Source organism: Triticum urartu, chromosome 6, assembly GCF_003073215.2.
Source record: "Triticum urartu cultivar G1812 chromosome 6, Tu2.1, whole genome shotgun sequence".
In the NCBI taxonomy this organism is placed as follows: domain Eukaryota; kingdom Viridiplantae; phylum Streptophyta; class Magnoliopsida; order Poales; family Poaceae; genus Triticum; species Triticum urartu.
In genome coordinates, this window is record NC_053027.1 from 273,723,740 (window position 1) to 273,742,607 (window position 18,868).

General features: G+C 47.0%; 1 long non-coding RNA gene across 4 annotated transcripts; it reads right to left on the minus strand.

Annotated features, from left to right (window-relative positions):
- Positions 1–9,468: 9,468 nt before the first annotated feature.
- Positions 9,469–13,750, minus strand: LOC125513196. Of its 4 annotated transcripts, XR_007285742.1 has the most exons (7): positions 13,241–13,750; positions 12,855–13,076; positions 12,270–12,362; positions 11,724–11,781; positions 11,277–11,565; positions 10,900–10,965; positions 9,469–9,802 (listed from the first exon to the last, which is right to left on the minus strand). It is a non-coding gene; the product is annotated as an uncharacterized LOC125513196 (long non-coding RNA). The 4 variants fall into 4 exon arrangements; XR_007285741.1 differs by having other exon boundaries at positions 9,469–10,965; positions 13,241–13,749; XR_007285743.1 differs by lacking the exon at positions 10,900–10,965 and having other exon boundaries at positions 12,270–12,392; positions 13,241–13,749.
- Positions 13,751–18,868: the final 5,118 nt, after the last annotated feature.

The following is an 18,868-nucleotide window of genomic DNA, read 5'->3' on the forward strand; positions in this document are numbered from 1 at the left end:
TCATGTGCAACTTATGGATTTGGTACTGTTCTGCCCTAAACCATATTTTATAGTTTTAAACATGCAAAGTAAAGTCACCATGTTAAACTAGGCATTTTTCCACCGCATTTACATATAAAGTTTATTAAAAACCGAGCTACGGTTAATAAGTTATGAATAAAAACATTTTTAACATGGCATAGGAGCAAAATAATGCAAACATCATTTTAAACATTTTAACATGGCAAGAAAGTGGCATATTATTAATCTATACCTAATTCTAAGCATTTTACATATATAAAACATTTTAAACCGATGCATGGTTTGTGAGTTAGGATATGCATGAACATGAGGGGCTTTTTTGTAAAAACCGCAGTCTCTGGAAAATGATAAAATCGCACAAAGTAAAAAAAACCTACGAGCCGAAACAGAGGTCGGCCCAACATTGCACAGGGGATCGGGTGCTGCTCACCATGGGCCAAAGGCCCAGATCCGTGGAGGTGTGGACTTGGCCTCGGTCAACGAGCGAAGAGGAGGCGGCCCAGGCGCGTGGAGGTGCGGTCAATCCGGTCGAGCGGGGTGGGTGAGCTGCTCCTCTCGTTCTGAAGGAAAACTGCAGCGACGGGTTCAGGGCGACACAGGCGCCGGGGAGGTTCTGGCGACGGGGTCGACGGGAATCGGCGGGTATGCGTCGGAGATGGCCGAATCTGGTGTCCAATCGGGTCGGGGAGGCGAGGTGGCATCGGGCGAGCTCCAGCTCATTGCAGGGGATGCAGGGGCAGCAGGGACTTGGCGGGCAGCGCGGGTGGTCTCCTGTGGGTGGCGCGGCGCCCTGGAGGCGGGGACGAGGCCGAGGACACGGGCAGCGTCGGATTCGGCCGGCGGGAGCCCTTCTCCGATGATGGTGGCACCGGCTGGTGCTCCTATTCGAGGCAAGGACAAGGAGAGAGAGAGAGTTAATCAAAGAAGCCGAATGAAAAAGCAGAAGAAGAGAGAAGGCGAGGGCGGCGGGCGCGCGAGGAGGAGGCAATAGGTGCGCTGGCGGCCCTGCTGCTCAGGTGCTGGTCGCGGCAGAGGCTCGGGGCAGAGGAGGAGCACGACGAAGTCGAGATAGAGGCGGGATCAGGCAGAGGAGGCGCCCATGGCATTGGACTTGGCGTCCTACAAGTCCGGCAGGGATGGCGACCATGATGCAGGGGAGAGATGGAGGCGTGGATTCAGTGAGGCGGCGGAGTTCCTTCGGCGACCATGGCGCCTGGCGTGCTCCCTGTTGCAGCGGTACAGAGAGAAAGAGAGAGATGTGAGAGGAGGGAGTAGAGGCAGGAAAGGAGAAGGAAAGGAGCAGGGGAGGTCTGGCTATGGTCTCGGTGGTTGGCACCAGTTGGGCAGCGAAGAGCAGCGGAGATCGGCGAGGTGTGTGGGTTTGACGATGGGGATCTGCGAGGATCCCGAGGTGGGAGGAGGTGGCTGTGGTCTCGGTGGTTGGCTGAGTGGGGATTGAGAGGTAGTGTGTAGTTGGTGCGAAGGGGATCCCGAGGTGGGAGAAAAACAGTGGCGGCGGCGGAGGATTTGATGGATAGGACATCTCCCTAGATTTCAGGGTTTGGTAATTATATATATCGGTGGGATTAAGTTTAGAGGCTATACGGTCCATCCGATCGTTATCGGGCGGTCGAGAAAAATATAGGTTAGGAAGCCCAATTAACAAAACGGAGATGTTTTGTAGATGTTTGGGGATGAACTGAGTCCAACAGTGGCAACTGTTCGGGTCGGGTTCGGGACAATTTCGGACACATGCGAGGAGGTCTGACAAAAGGCCACGGAGGAAAACGGGGTTAAGAGGGGTTTTTGAAGCCTCCGATCACGACCGATGGATTTGATCGTCAGGGGGAATAGGTAGGCCTACGTTGGCTGGTTGTGACTGTGTAGAAGGCCAAGGGCCGCGGGAGAGAAGAGAGAGAGACCCGGCAGCAGTTTCTGGAGACCAAAAACATCCGACGATAGACCGACTATAATGTCGCTATAGTTATTCGTTGGGGCATCAAATGGACTCCGAATGCGATGAAACTTGGCAGGCGGCCTACTAACAAAAAACCAACACTGCACGCCAACTTTCATCCCATTCCAAGAACATTTTCCGGCAACTGATAAAATAATATTTCGGACATGGCAACGACGGCGAATAACTGGAAGACACCTAGCATATCGTTCTCGGGGCGTCACAGCCTGGCCCAACAATGCTGCGCGCTAATGTGTGGCCCAAGCCTGGGGGCTCCTATCGGTGTACAAAAGTAGGGGCCGTTCTGTACCCCTTTACTTATGCACGGGCAGTAGTAGCCACACCTGCGGCCGGGCTCGGCAGGGCAGAGGAAGCGAAGATACAAGACTGCCAAGACAGCACCCAAGCCAGAATCATGAAGAGTAAGGGGACAAGATGGGCTTCCCCCGGCAAGAGCCTTGCTGGGACGGCCTACATGGCCCCAACAAGGGCCTTGCCGAGGCAACTTGCACAACACCAGCAAGACCGCCACCCTTGAGCCTGAGAGTTATGACGCCATCAACAACGTCAAGATCAAGGCTCGAGAAAGCCTGCATGGTGGCATGTAGATCTTGGTGAAAACCAAAGGCCTGCAAGACTAGATGTGCACCAGAAGACGAAGACCCCCAGCAAGATCTTGCCGTAGACGACTGAAGACCCCTGGCAAGACCCTTGCCAGGGACGCCCACGAGATCCCGGCAAGGCCCTTGCCGGGGGCGTCTGTGGGGCCGAGGCCTGGCCCGCACTTACCAAAGCTTCGCTGCCCCACGCCCGTTCCGACATGGCAACCAGCCTGCCAACTAGGCATGCACCTGCATGGCAGCATGCAGCTTCTAGGCCAACCAACCAAGCACCTGCGTGGTGGCATGTACATCTTCGTGAAGACCCTGCCACCGCACCAGCTCAGCAGCCAGCCAGCCAGCCAGCCAGCGTGGCGCTGCATGCCTCGTCACCTTGGACGCGCGTCGGAGCAAGGCGAGGCAGCAATGGACGGGACGGGCTTCTTTACCTTCCCTGATAAAGCAAGAGGACAGATAGGCGGCACACAAAATGTGTTTGTCCAAGGATGTCAGGAGATAGACTTGTACACTTACATACTTTCCACCTCCTGTGTGCCACTGTGGCAACCCCTTTGACATATAAATGGAGGCCCGAGGCGTACTAAGAAAGGATTCAGACTTTTTGGACTAGGCATGCACCGCAGCTAGTTTAAGAGCTCAAGAACACTAAATACACACAAAGCAGGACTAGGGTTTAACGCATCACTTGCAGCCTGAACCTGGGTAAAAATCCCCCTGAGTTGATCTTCTAGACCCGCTCTTTGCGCAGCCCCACGCCCCGCCAACCATAATAGGGATTCCATCGAGGGATCCCATAGGTGTCATTCCTGAACCCCGACATTGACAGTACCAAAAGTGAAATGGTTTGCTCTTTATCATACTAACCTATCTACAAAGTTCCGTTAAGTTCTGTGTGATTGAAGTTTTCATGTTTTGGGTGAGATGTCGATTTGAGGAGAATGAGGAGTGACAAGAACCTAAGCTTGGGGATTCCCAAGGCACCCCAAGAAAATATTCAAGTAAGATCCAAGAAACTAAGCTTGGGGATGCCCAGGAAGGCATCCCCTCTTTCGTCTCCGACATTATCGGTAACCTCACTTGGAGCTATGTTTTCATTCATCACATGATATGTGTTTCGTATGGAGCATCAATTTATTTTGTTAGGATTTGCGTGTTGTTATTTATAATAATGTTTTGCATCTTTTATTTCAATAAAAGTGGCAATGATAGCCTTTCCCATGCTTATTTTGGAAGTCTACATGTTGATGTTTGAAAATAGAAAGTTTACCGCTGTTGCAAAAATTCCCTAGAAAATTCAGAATGTGATAAAATGTTGAAAAAAATTTCAAAATGAGATCTGATAAATTTTCTATAGTGTGGTAAATTTTCATAACCTTTGGATTTAGGGAAGTATTAATTCTCTTGCATTCTTTACAGACTATACTGTTTTGGCAGATTGTTGTTATGTTTGCATTGTTTGCATATGTTTTCTTGTTTAATGATTCTAATTGAGGATAGGAGTATTAAATATGAAGAGGCATTTAGTATGCAATGTTGAATAATAATTTTAGTGATTTGCTACAGTAGAAAATGATAAGATTTTCCATTGGTTTATACTAACTTATCTCACGAGTTCTTGTTGAGTTTTGTGTGGATGAAGCTTTTAAGATTTAGGAAAACTGTGATATGAGAAGAATTAAGGAGACACAAAAGATCAATCTTGGGGATTCCCAAGGCATCCCAAGATAATATTCAAGAAGTCTCAAGCATCTACGCTTGGGGATGCACCGGTAGGAATCCCACCTTTCTTCTTCAAAAATTCTCGGTTAGTATCGGTTGACCCAAAGTTTTTGCTTCTTCACATGATGTGTGCAATTCTTGGAATGTCATTTTATTTGGTTTTGCTTTCTGTTTTAATAAAATGCTTAGATCTGAAAGTTTTTGAATAATAGAGAGTCCTCAAATAGCTACCTATTTACTTAACTACTCGCTTGATCTTCACTTATATCTTTTTTTTTGGAGTAGCTCGTCATTTACTCTTGTGCTTCACTTATATCCTATGAGTAAATCGTTGAATGAATTGAATATCATGAAGTTGAAATCATATCATGCCTAGTGGTAGCTTCACATTTGTTTTAGAAAGTAAAATCTTTTGAGGCTTGACAATCACAATATTGGTCATACAAGCAATTCACGAATAATTAGTATAAGGAAGAGAACTTTCACATATAAATACACTATCATGGAAATATTTTGTGATTGTGAGACCCCATCAAAATATTATATGCCAAAATTGTTGACGTTGGACAAGGAAGACAATGTAATGGTTTATGTTTGTTCATATTCACATAGAAGTTATATTGTCATAGATCCTTCAACATCTGGTGCGTGCCCCCCATCTTTGCTAGCCAAAAATTCCACACCAAGTAGAGATATTACTTGTGCATCCAAAAACCCTTAAACCCAAATCTTATTTTCAAAAGTCCACCATACCTACCTATATGCGGTATTATTTTTCCATTCTAAGAAAATTTTTATGTGCCATCTCTAATTTTCAAAATAAATTTCTCTTTTGTGTGCTTGTACTGCTCGCGAGGCAGTGAGGGGTGGCCAATATTTTCCATGCTAGATGTGTTATTCTCATGATGAGTGTTTATTCACTTGTCATTGCACGAGAGAAAGGCAAAGGTATTAGGGATGCCTAGTCCCGAAATGAAAAATGAATTTACTTTATGTTGTCAAATAATAAATTCCTTGGAAAGTGTTGGTATGGAGGGCACCCGTGGATACGGTTAGCCATGGAAAGTGAAAGTATGGTGGAAAAAGGAATAAACTTTATTTTCTGTTTGGGAACCGCCTATGATATATCTAGCATGGAAAGTGTTGGGAGCTCTAAATCGTTTTCGTTGGTGGGAAAAGTATGCCTCTCAAAATGTTTTTATCTCTCAATTTTCGCTTTGAGCTCTGGCACCTCTACAAATCCCTACTTCCCTCTGTGAAGGGCCTATATTTTACTTTTCAGTATTTACTTTTATGCAAAGAGTCAAAGTTTTTCTCTCTATTCCTTTTTATTTTTCTCTTTTGGCCAATGTTGGGGATATCGCTTATCAGGAACTTATCGGTCGACCCATGATAAGGGGTAAATCGGCCAGTTTATCGGCATATCGGCCAGTTTATTGGCATATCGGCTGATTTATCGCCATATTGGTTGATTTATCGGCCCATTTATCATATCGGTCAGACAAACGGTAAGCGATAAATCGGCCGATTTATCGGAATATCGGAAGATATCTTGAATAGTGCTTTTGGAAAGCATCATGTGGTGAGGAAAGATCTAGGCACATATGTCTAGTTGAATATGGGTAGCATGAGTTATTATTGTTGGCATCACCCTTGAGGTGAATACGTTGGGAGGCAAAACAATAAGCCCCTATCATTCTATGTGTCCGATTGAAGCGTTTTTCTCATGTGTACGCGGTGAGTGTTAGCAATCATAGAACACTATATGATGGTTGAGTATGTGGAGCTCTTACTTAAAGTCCGTTGAATAAGTTGAATCGCAATTTCTTGGTGACTAAGAACATAGGTTGTTGAGTTTCAAGAGAATTCATTGTTTGAACCTTACATGTGAATTAGTTGCCACTATAACATGAGAAAGAATTGTTGTTATGATGCTAGGAAAAGTGATTGAAATTATCATTGATCAAACTTGTGCACTTTGCTAGAATTCACACTTCACAAAGTACTTTTATCATTTACCTACTCGAGGACGAGTAGGAATTAAGCTTGGGATGCTGATATGTCTCCAATATATCTATAATTTATAAAGTATTCATGCCAATATATTATCATTCTTGGATGTTTTACAATCAGTTCATAGCAACTTTATATCATTTTTTGGGACTAACCTATTGACCCAGTGCCAAGTGCCAGTTGCTGTTTTTTGCTTGTTTTTTACATCGCAGGAAATCAATATCAAATGAAATCCAAACGCAACGAAACTTTACGGGGATATTTTTTGGACCAGAAGGAATCCATTGGGCCAAAGCTTCGTCTGGGGGGTGCCCCGAGGGGGGCACAACCCACCAGGGCGTGCGAGGGCCCCCTGGCTCCCAAGTGGGTTGTGCCCACCTCGGTGGCCTCCCACACCCCCTAATTGCACTATAAATTCCCGAATATTCCGAAACCCTTCGAGGTTAACCTAGATCAGAAGTTCCGTCGCTGTAGGGCTCTGTAGCCACCGAAAACCAAACTATACCTGATCTGGCACCCTACCGGAGGGGGGAATCATCTCCGGTGGCCATCTTCATCATCCCAGCGACCACCACGATGAGGAGGGAGTAGTCCACCCTCGGGGCTGAGGGTTTGTACCAGTAACTATGTGTTTAATCTCTCTCTCGTGATCTATATCATGGGCTTTCTTAATATAGTCGGATCATATGATGTTTCTCCCCTCTATACTCTGGTTGTGATGAATTGAATCTTTACCCTTTGAAGCTTTGTCTTGTCGGATTGAATATTCAGAAATGAGAACACAAGATATATGTCTTATGGTATTAATACTTGAGGTAACAATTGGGGTATCTTATTGATTCACTTGATATATGTTATGGCATTCAACTCGCAGATTCCCACGGTGATATTGGGGTAATCTATGCATAGGGGTTGATGCATGTTTTTATTATCTTTCCCCGACAGAAACTTTGGGGTCTCTTTATAGTTCTTTGTGTGGATTGAGTATTATGAATATGAATTTGCTTTGGTGTTAAGAACACTAGGATAGATCAAACAGAAACAATAGCTTTGTGTTATTTTAGTACGGACTCTTCAATAGATCAAACGGAAAGAATAGCTTTGAGGTAGTCTCGTACCCTACAAACAATTTATATCTTTTGTTCTCCGCTAATAGTAACTCGGGAGTGATTCTTTGTTGCACTTAGAGGGATAATCATATTATCCAACTATTTTAGCATTGTTGAGAGATTGCACTAGTGAAAGTACGGACCCTAGGCCTTGTTTTTAAGCATTAAAATACCGTTTTTGTGCCTGTTTGCTATTTGCTACCTTGCTGTTTTTAATTAATCAGATTATAAAAATATATTTCTACCATCCATATTACACTTTTATCACCATATCATCGCCGAATTAGTGCACCTATACAATTTGCCATCGTATTGGGTGTGTTGGGGACACAAGAGATTTCTTGTATTTGGTTGCAGGGTCGTTTGAGAGAGACCATCTTCATGCTACACCTCTCACGGATTAATAAACCTTATGTCAGGACCCCGATTCTAAGTCACACCGACCTAGCCTGTAACACCTCATATCACTTTGCGGCCTCACGCACGGTATCCCTACGGGTGTCGCCTTACCATGGCCCGGGACCGTTTGTGCCTTTTGGCTCACGTATATGATAGTGTCGCTAGCATCCATATGACAGAGAACCCGAGCCGACATGACCAGTCGTGAACCCAAAGTGGCACTAACTTACGGGGACAGGCATACATGAATCAACATCGAGCATGTCGATCAGCAGCGTGTGAATCCGGGCTGTAGCAACTGGGCTAACAGGACTCCGGGAACCTGGGCTGTAGCAGGCTAGCAGGACTCCGGATGTCACCACGTGACATTTCCCCGAAGGGACAGACACAGGAATGAAGTGAATCACATGCCGGCCAGTCAAGTGTTCCTGAGCAGTAGTGCTGGGCTAACAGGACTCCGGTGAACCGGGCTGTAGCGTACTACTATGGCTCATGGAAACAGAAGACTACATTTCCCCATAAGAGAGGCTACCAAGGATAAACAACTAGGTTGTCGGATTCCACACATACCAAGCATTTCAATCATACACACAATATGCTCGACATGTGTAAATACAACATGGCATCACAGCATAACTCTACGACTCAAGTATTTATTCATTAGGCTCCAAGGAGTGAGATATTACAAACATGGGTCTCATGATCCAACATTCAGAGCATACAAGTCAAAGCACATGCGCAAGCTTAACATGTCTGAGTACAGATATCTACAAATGAAAAAGGCTGAGAAGTATGACTATCTACCAGATCCTACCGAGGGCACAAGATTGTAGCTGAGGTATCAAGTTAAACGTCGAAGTCCACACGGAACTACTAGCGAGACTGACGTCTCTCTGCAAAACATAAAATAGGCAAACATGAGTACAAATGTACCCAACAAGACTTACATCAGAACTAGCTACATTTGCATCAGTATCAACAAAGGGGGTGGTGGAGTTTGACTGCAGCAAGCCAACTTTGACTCAATGGCTATCCTAAACTATGACTGCAAGTAACTCTTTTGAGGTGGCGCACATGAGTCCACATATTCACCATATCAATACACCACTATGGATCCACTCCCTTCTTCCTACGAGAAGGCCATCCATAGCACTCACGCTTATCTTGTGCATTTTAGAGTATCCACTTTCACTTGTCTATGAACTGTATAGGCAACCCACACTACACCACAACACTGATGTAAGGACAAAAAAACTGCCGGGAGAAGGCACTTTAAAGGGCAGACAAACTGCCGGCACAGGTTTTCTCCAGGCAGATAGAACTGCCATGAGAATAGCTGCCGGGGATTACTTCTCCCAGCAGATACACTTCTCCCAGCAGTTTCGTTACCTTGCCCATCTATTTGCCGGCAGTCCATTTTCTCCCGGCAGATTGTTCAAGAACATGAAAGTACAATTGCCAGCATTTCAAATGCCGGCACAAGCAGGTTTACCCGGCAATTATTATGCCAGCATGTTGATTTCACTAGCAATTTGTTCTGGGCATCCCTATCCATTCATTATGTTCAGGCAATCATGACATATCACACTATTTATACATACACTTCATCAATCAAAGTAACATATAGGCATCATCAAAACCGTAAACTTTATTCGATAAACACAACAATACAAGTAGGCTGTTCCAGAAAAGAAGTACATATAAGCTTCCATATATAAGGAGGTTGTTCCACAAAATGAGAAGTACATATATGTTTCTAGATGTATCACACTACCAAAATGTAGTACCACAAAAGTAGTACATAAATTTCTAAATTTGCCACAACCAAAATGAGCAGAGCAAGTCTCCAGGTCAACAAATAAGGTATATGACATTATCACTCCAACTTAATTGTAGGTATTCCAAATCTTCAACAGCTTGAAGGTCCTTCCAAACCTCCGTGAACTTGCATACATTTGCAAAACCTGCAACAGAACAGAAATTCAAAATGGAGATTATAGCTATGGCAGTAGGTAAGGAAGCAGTTAAGAAAGCAAGATAAACACAGGAAAAATCTGTGAGCTGCAGACCACATAGAATCTGGGACTAGAAACAAAGACCAGGTGATATTTAAGTGACTAAGGGCCAGTTCTACAACCCTTTGGCTTCCATATAAAATTTTCAGGGCTTGCATATGAAATTTTTTGCAAGGCTTCAGCTGCTCACACTGATGGCATGGCATGACTGCTCACACCGAGACATGTATGTGCTTTTTTATTTGCAAACATATGCTAAATGTGAGGCTTTTGTTCTCTATGACATATGTCCAAAACTTGATGTTCATGATTCTCTATACGTGTCCTGCTACTTTCTAAATTTACGTACATATTTCCTTTTCAGAACTACAAATTTTTTTGTCAACAAAAGCTCTTTTTATGCTCTCTATACATAGTTAAATGGAAGAACAATTGGGGGGGGGGGGGCTACTACTCGTCCCCACAAACCAAGTTGAATTAGCCTAAAAAATTTAATTAAGGCTTTGTACAAACAGACAGATAAACAAGCTGATTTATGCACTGGTTTGTGACCATGTGCTAGTATGTTTATTGGTCAAGAGTAAATCGTAGATTTGAAAACAACATTAGAAGAAAACATATACAAACAAATAAGCTCATTGAAGTAAACATCTGGTTATCAGAAGATTCAGAACCAATGTAAGCCATTAGGAATGTAAAACCAAGAAGCACGGTGCAAACTAGGAAGAACAGCATGGACCAAAAAGTGCAAACTAGGAAGCAAATATGACATATCCTTTCATAGTTCCAATTCCAAGAGTTGCAGCCACAATTATTGCATGAAATGTTTTTTTTTGTAAACTTGAGTACTGTACAGATTTCAGGACATGAAAATTCTTGGAAACATGCAAACAAAAATACGAAAGATGATTATGTCGTCTACAACTCTACTTCAAGAACCAGCTGGCATGCAAGAATAAGAAACTATATCAACAACCACAACCGGCGACATTCTTTTCTAATTTATTGTGATGAGAGTGTGAAGCATGATTGCAAATAGTAAAAACCATTATCTCTGGAGAACGTAGAGAAGTCAGTGGCGGAGCTTGAAGGAAATCTCAGGAGGGGCGAAGCTACAAGAGAAAAAAAATTCAAATACATAATGTATACAACCAATTAGATATTTATATCGAGAAACTTGGATAATTTATATTCAACTGAATCACTTCTTTTTCTTTTGCAAAATGCATCAATTGTTTCCCTTAAGCAACACTGCTTCCTTCTTCTGTAAATGAGACTTTCTATTCAGCACAAAATCTAATTGACAGAATCAATGACCTAACTAGAATTTTCCCCAACTAAGAAAGAAAACTCAGAATCAAAATACTCGAAATTTCCACGACTTCCAGAGGGGAGAGAGAGCCAGCAAGGGCATTTTACTCACCATCTCAATGCGGCACCGCGCGTGGCGACAAGACGAGGTCAGGACTGCAGAACCGGAGGGAGCCCCTGACCACCAATCCCTAGCCTAGTCGGCTGCCCGCCAGCAGCCACCCCCATGCCGGCAAGCCACAGCGGCCGCCGTCCAGTCCGCCGGTGCACCACGCCCCACCCCCACAGTCCCACACTCAGGTGTCAGTGGTCGCCGGTCAAACAACGAAATCTGAGTTTGGTCGCTCGCTGCGGAGTCGCTTCGTTCTTCTCCAGGCACGCATCAAGGAGGTGCTTACTGCCTAGTAGATGATTAATGGGTCCGTCATTGAGAGCAGTAGATGCAAAAATAGACCTCAATCAAGAAAAAGAATGACCCACTTAGACCTCCTCAGCTAATAGCCAAGAGAAACATGAAATTACCTCCTCAGCTAATAGCCAAGAGAAACATGAATATTACCTCCTCAGCTTGCTTGTGGTCGTATTCCTGCTTTTGCCATGGACTTGTCCACTTCCAACTACATACATAGAAGGAAAGTTTTTTAAGCAATCAGTGCAATGTTAGTGTCCTTGCCCTGGTTCATCTTTTAAACCATAACAATGAATCAGCATTCCTTGCCATAAGCAATCCATAAACATCAGATGGGAAACTTGACAAGTGAAAATAAAGGATTATAAATAGAGAATTGTGTTTTGCAAAGTTGGTATTATGGTATTATAATAAGCAAAGAAAACGAGCTTGTTACTTAATTATACTTTGACATCTTGCACATGAGCATTTCACAACAACAAAATAAGACATCTTGTACATGAGCTTGTTCCTTATACTTTCACATCCAAGTAAGCGAAAACAACAAAACACTTGCACTTATAGTTTTTTAAGTGACATCCAAAGCCATGAAAGTAGGCTGCTAAATTATCACAATATTTGCATAAGATGGAAGCTCATAAAAGAAGCGCTTACAATTAAGTAACAGCATGAACCAGAATGAGTAGAGTATCTTACATATGTTTTGGTTAGTACACAGTGAGCCGAATATCCAATCTCCCTTCCATACACAAAACTTCGAGTAGTAGTGAATTCATTTCGTAAAGCTCACTGTGTACATATATGAACAAGATCAAAGACCTACCCATGAAGAATTTTTTACCAAATGAGCATTGCACCCAACTTGCTAGGCATACAAATAAGCCACCAACAGTAAATGCCATCTCATTCAAATACTATGCATGTTACCCTATGAACCATGAGGGTAGAATACAGGGAAAATAACAAGATAGAGCTCTATTTCTGTTTCCAACAATAAGGCAAGTGCACAGCCTACGGTACAGTTCACCTAATGCCACAGTTATTACAATTCAACAGGCACAGCTATATTTAAGTACACTGTGTCTAATTGTACCAGTGTGTAAAGCCAATATGCGTCCATGTAATATTTCTGTTTATTTGTTTGGAGAAAATCTTTGTAAAATGTGTAGTCCTACAATCAAGCACTCTGCAATATAGGAAAGTAAAACTCAAACAAGATAGCACTTGTTTGCCCCTGATGCAACAGAAGCCTAAATACAAAAGCTATAGAAGTTAGGTTACCTGGAGCAAAGATTTATTTAGGCTAACAGCCTCTTTGAGGTTCAAAAGGATTAAATCAGAACCCTCACCTACAGACAATACAAATATTACATCAGAGCAACCAACGGAACCACCACTGATTTGACTTGCCTGCTTGTTCTTCTCTCATAAGAAGATAATAAATCCACACACCAACACTATTGCATTCACCAATCCCATTCAAAGAACTCCTGGCTCCATCGGCTGCGCGAGGATCATTAAGAAAAGTAATAGCATCAACAACATCATCTATGACAAAAGCAGAAAAACGAAAATGAGGGCAACAAGGATTCATCGCGCACGCCATACAGCGTTACAATCTTTGCGCCCTCTCCGAAATGGTGAGATTCTGCTGTGTGGCGACGCACCTTAGGGAGGAGTCCTACTCGGGGCAGGAAGCTCGCGAAATAGGGCGGTGACGAGGGAAGGCGTTCGGCGGAGGAGGATGGTCGCCGGTGGAGTGGCTCGTCGGCAGTGGTTGTCCGTGTCAGTTGGGTGCTCGGCGGTGCTACTGTGGGGTGGTTCGGGGTGACGACCGCAGTGGTCGGGTGGAGGGCAGTCATGGGCGGTGGTGTGGTAGGGGCCAACGGCGGGTCTGCAGTGGTGGGGGCCGACGACGGCTGCGGCTGGGTTGAGGACGGCCGGCAGCAGTGGGACGGTTGGGGGCGGTGGTGCTTGCTGGCGCTGTTGTGGGGTGGTTGGGGCGACAGCGGCGGTGGTCGGGGTGGTGGCCGACGGCAGGGCTGTGGTGGTGGGGCGCGACGGCGGCAATGGTTGGGTGGAGGGCGGCCGGCGGCGGATTAGATCTGGTCGAGGGTAGGAGTTTTTTTTCTAGAGGTCGAGGAGTGGGACGTCGATTTTGGGTGGCTGCGGCCTGGGTTGAGGGCCGGCGCGTCTATAGTTCGTTTGGGCCTTTCGTACCTCGCGCGCTTTCCCTCACCAGCGCGCGCTCAGGCCCAATATTTGCTCGGTCTCGCTCCCAACAGGGTCCCGACAGTAAATGGGCCAGGTTTGAGTTCTCCCGGCAGAAAATGTGCCTTAAAATGTACCGGCAATGTGTATTCCTTTGTTGCTCAGGTTCTAACGACAGTTTCTATGCCTTGAGGTATTTGTGCCGGCAGTAACAAATGTCCTGGCAGTTCATTTGCCCTTGCTCAGCTACTTCTCCCGGCAGTTAACTGCCCCTAATCAAGTGTTGTGGTGTAGTGCCAGAAGTCCTTTTTCACGGACACGGCTATTCGAATAGATGATGTTAACCCTGCAGGAGCGTACTTCTTCACACACGCTCTCGCCACTTACCACCATGTAGACGTCGTGTATCTCGGCAACCTTCAAGCGGAAGCCTGGTGAGGGAGTCGGCCACAACCTGACTAATCACACAAGTCTCTCATCCAGGTTTAACGCCTATTCGGGTTCCATCCGTAAGGAGATCCGGCCGGGGTGTCGCTCACGGCCCCAAACGATGTGAGCAGGGTGCCACTTGGTACACTGTGCCACTGTGGCTAGTATGTCCCAAGCCCACCTGTACCGGGTGCCACTTGGTAGACTACTAACACTACCTACAAACACCAGAAACTAGTTGCAACTCCTGGACAGAGATCAGCTTGATTAATAAGTCGAGAGAGCTTGGAGCGCCCGGAGCCCAATGTGTGGTAGTAACTGTTCATGGATCACAAACACAGAACTTAGTTCCCGAGGATGGCTGCAATGAGACAACCCACCATGTACTCCTACATGGCCTCTCACCACTACCTTTACCAAATCGTGTTCGCACACTTAGCTCTCAACAGTAGGACATGTTCACCACATTCCAATTCATCCCCGATGAATTGGACCTGACTCAACTCTAAGCAGTAGCAGGCATGACAAACAAGCATGAACGAGTAGGCACATAAGGGCTCAAACAATTCCTACTCATGCTAGTGGGTTTCATCTATTTACTATGGCAATGACAGGTCATGTAGAGGAAAGGGGTTCAACTATCGCATCATGTAACAGTTGAATCGTTGTTGTCCTAATGTAGTAAAAGAGAGCAAGAGCGAGAGAGTGGGATTGTATCGGAATGAACAAGGGGGTTTTGCTTGCCTGGCACTTCTGAAGATAGCATTGAGTCTTCATTAGTGTCAACGATCACAACGTCGGAACAACGTCTACCGAGGGGGAACAACACCGGCAAACAAGAGGGAACACGATCAATGCGATGCAACAATATGATGCATGATCATGACATGGCAATATGCTATTGGTTGAGCTAATGCAACTAGCAACCAGATTAAATGAAGTTGGTTTGAACCGAAGGTTCAAATTCAAACTCCATATAAGACATTTCAAATGCCATTTATTCAAATTTTCATATGTAGTGGCTGTAAGTTGTACAAACATGCATGAGGATGCCAAAAACAGATTCTTTGGATTTTTCTGATAATTTTTCATATATAAATTATTTCATTCTGAGCTACGGTTGAATTTCTATGATTTTTAGAAGTTTGGGGTATTTTCTGAAATTTAAAAATCATTTCTGATTTATTTTAATTCCAGAAAACTTTACTGCGCCAGCATTAAGTCATGCTGGCGTTAGCTGGTCAATAGGATCGTCCAGGTCAAACCTGACAGGTGTGGCCCGCCTGTCATTGAGTCAGTGCTAACTAGGGTTTAGTTAAATCCTAACTAAAGTAATTAGAAGGGCTGGGGCCCACAGTCAGCGAGTTAGTGGGTTAGCTAAAATTTAATTTGCATCTAAACTAAATTAGCAGGCCCTCGGGCCCACATGTTAATGACCCAAGGGGGTCAAACCCTCGTCAACTCGGCCAAACATGCCGGCGACTCGACGCCGGCAAGGCCAGACGCGGCGGGGCACCTCGGGTTTCGCCTACAGGGCATGGCTTGTGACACAGTTGGGTTCTATGGCAAGCCGGGGCTCGTGCGCATCCAGCGGTGGCAGTGAGAGGGCGCGAGGTGGTCTGTAGCGGCGGCAGCGGCGAGTTGGGCAGCGGCCTAAGCTCTGGCGTCGACGGAATCGATGACACGGCGCATGGGAGGACCAGTGTTTTGTACCTACGTGATCTACGGGAGCTCACGAACCAAAACGGAGGCACGCATGGGACCAAATGGCCACCGGAGCCTCGTCGGCGACGAGCTCATGCGGCGGCGTGCTTCGGGCATCAATGAAAAATGCGGCTACAGCGAGCGCTAGGCCGCGGGGTTAGGGGGAATCAACGGCAAAGCTCACAGTGATCACGAAGAGGGGCTCGGCTTGCTCAGGGGCGGCTTGGTAACGGCGAATCGACGTCGGCGGTGACCGGCTCCCGAGGTTGAAGACTGTGGTGATGACGACGCTACGGAGCGTCCCGGCTGCCTTGGCTCGGTGGAGATGACGAGGGAGACGACGCGGAGCTCGTGGGCGCAACAGAGGGGCGAGGGGTAGTTGTGGCCGTGGTGGTTCTCGTCGGCGGTCTCGGGTGCGTACGGTCGGTCACGGGAGAGAGAGTCGGAGAGGGGATGGGTATGAACAAGCGGTCGAGGGATGCGCGGGAGAGTGCGTGGCGTCTGTGGCCAGCGCTAGGCGGTCGGCGGCAAGCAGGAGGTGGCCAGGCGTGTGCCAGCGCGCCGCGGCCACGCGCTCCTGTCCTCCTGGCGTGAGGAGGCAGATGACTCACTACAAAAAAAAGACACATCCGTGACATTTTGGGCCGAACGAAAAAAAATTCTGTCATACATATGACACTTCTATGACGATAATTGTGACAAAACCCGGTATCATCATAGATGTGGTAGGCTCCTACTTCTGTGACAAAAAATCATGACAGAAAATGGGCTTTTCGTCCTGGGCGGGCCGGAGACGCAGTTGCATGACATTCTTTGGGCCGTCCATGACGGAAAAAACCGTGGTAGAAGCGAGGGGGAGGAAAATTCGGGGAGTTCCCGGTTACGGTGGGAGGTCAGGGGCCGAGCGATGCGCGCTTCTTTCGTACACGTACGCGCGTGTGTGCAAGGCATTGGCTCTAACTGAACCCGAGCGAGGCGTTGGGATCTAACTGAACCCGAGCGATTGCACTGCAAGCTACGCATTACTGAACCCGAGAGATCGATCGATGGCTGTTAACTGAACCCGATCAAGCAATTCCTTCGCTACTGCTGCTAACTGAAGCCGATCGATGCTTCCTCTGGATGAACAGTGAGCGTTGCGGGGGGGGGGGGGGTTGGATGAACAGTTCCCGGTGGGGGTGGATGAACAGGACCCCGTGGTGTTGCCTCTGGATGAACAGGACCCCGATTGATCGAGTCGGTTGGGGCTGGATGAACAGGACCCCGTGGAGGGCTGGATGAACAGGACCACCCCTTGGAGGGCAGGATGAACAGTAGACGTTGGAGGGCAGGATGAACAGTAGCCCATGGAGGGGTGGTTGAACAGGAGCCCGTGGAGAGGGCTGGTTGAACAGTAGCCGGTGGAGTAGCGCGTGGTGGAGGCTGGATGAACAGTCGTGGGTGGATGCTGGAGGAGGTCGACGGTGGATGAACAGTAACTCGTGGAGGCTGGAGGGGGGCGACGGTGGAGATGAACAGTATCCCGTGGAGTCCCATTTTGCGGTACGCCACACCCCTCCCGATGAACAGGACCCCCGTTTCGACCGTAGCGCTCCAGCACAAGTCAGTTTCCTCCGTTTTGCGGTACGCCACACCCCTCTAGATGAACAGGACTCCCTTTCGACCGTAGGAGGTCCGTTTCCTCCGTTTTGCGGTACGCCAGACCCCTCCCAATTAACAGGATCCCGTTTCGAACGTGGCCGGTCGAACACAAGGCCATTTCCTCTGTTTTGCGGTACGCCAGACCTCGTTTCCATCGCATGTTCCGTCCAAGCCCTCCAGATGAACACGACACATTCCCTTGCCTCCCTATGAACACGACACATTCCGTTGCCTCCCCATGAACACGACGACGACGTTGTTTCTCCGTTTCGACCCAGCCATGTACACGAGCCCTGGCCGTACATATGCACGAGTAGGCGTTCGAGACCCCGCCTGTATGTACACATACGTGGCCGTATTTTCTTTCATGCACCCTGGCCGTTGTACGTACGTGTACATGCTACGTGCGCGCCTCTACTACGACACATGCGCGCCTCTACATCCACCAGTATATATGTACGTACACGTTCGCGACCAGAATGACAACGCTACGTACGCTTCGACCAGGTGGGTCCCGACTGTCAGGCACTTCCTTGCGTACGAAGATGTAGCTCGTGGGTCCCAGCAGTCAGGGGCAAACATTTTTTTCGCGAAATACGGTGGCCCGTCCGATGGGTCCCCGCTGTCAGGTGGAGGAATAATTTTTTTGCACGTAATAAGGAGGCACTTCCTTGTTGCGGCCGTGGACCCAGCTGTCAGTCTCTCCACGTACAGTCCATGTCCGATGGAAGTCGTTCCTTGACCATGTTGACCACGCTGCGCCGAGAGCACCAGGGCGGTGGACGATGGCGAGGCCTAGGAAGGGGACGACGCGGAGCCGGGGAAGACGCGGCAGTGGATGCCCACGCGTAGAGGAGTACGAGGGTTCACTGGTTCGCTGGGGTGTGAGGTTGCCGCTGCTGCAGAATAACAGGGGGTGTGGGTGAGTAGAGGGATGGCCTGGCCAGCGATGGGAGTAGTAGGGGGCGGTGAGGCCTCCGACGCATCGCAGTCGGCCACGGGAGGCAGGAGCAAGAGGCATGACCGGCGCTGCTTTGGGCGGCTGGAGCAAGAAGACCAGAGGTTGAAGAAGCACTACGGTCGTTGGATGGACATCGTACTGTCACTGGAGCTAGAATCATGCATATTGACTAAGTTGACAAAGCCCTCCATCCCCATCAACTTAGTAGGCCCACAAGTCAGCCTCCCACCAAGGTGGGTCCCAGCTAGTAGGGGGTATTCATTTTATTGTGCGTAATAAGGAGGTACTTCCGGTGGGTCCAAGCTGACAGCAGGGGAACGTTTTTTTCGCGAAATACGGTGGCCCGTCA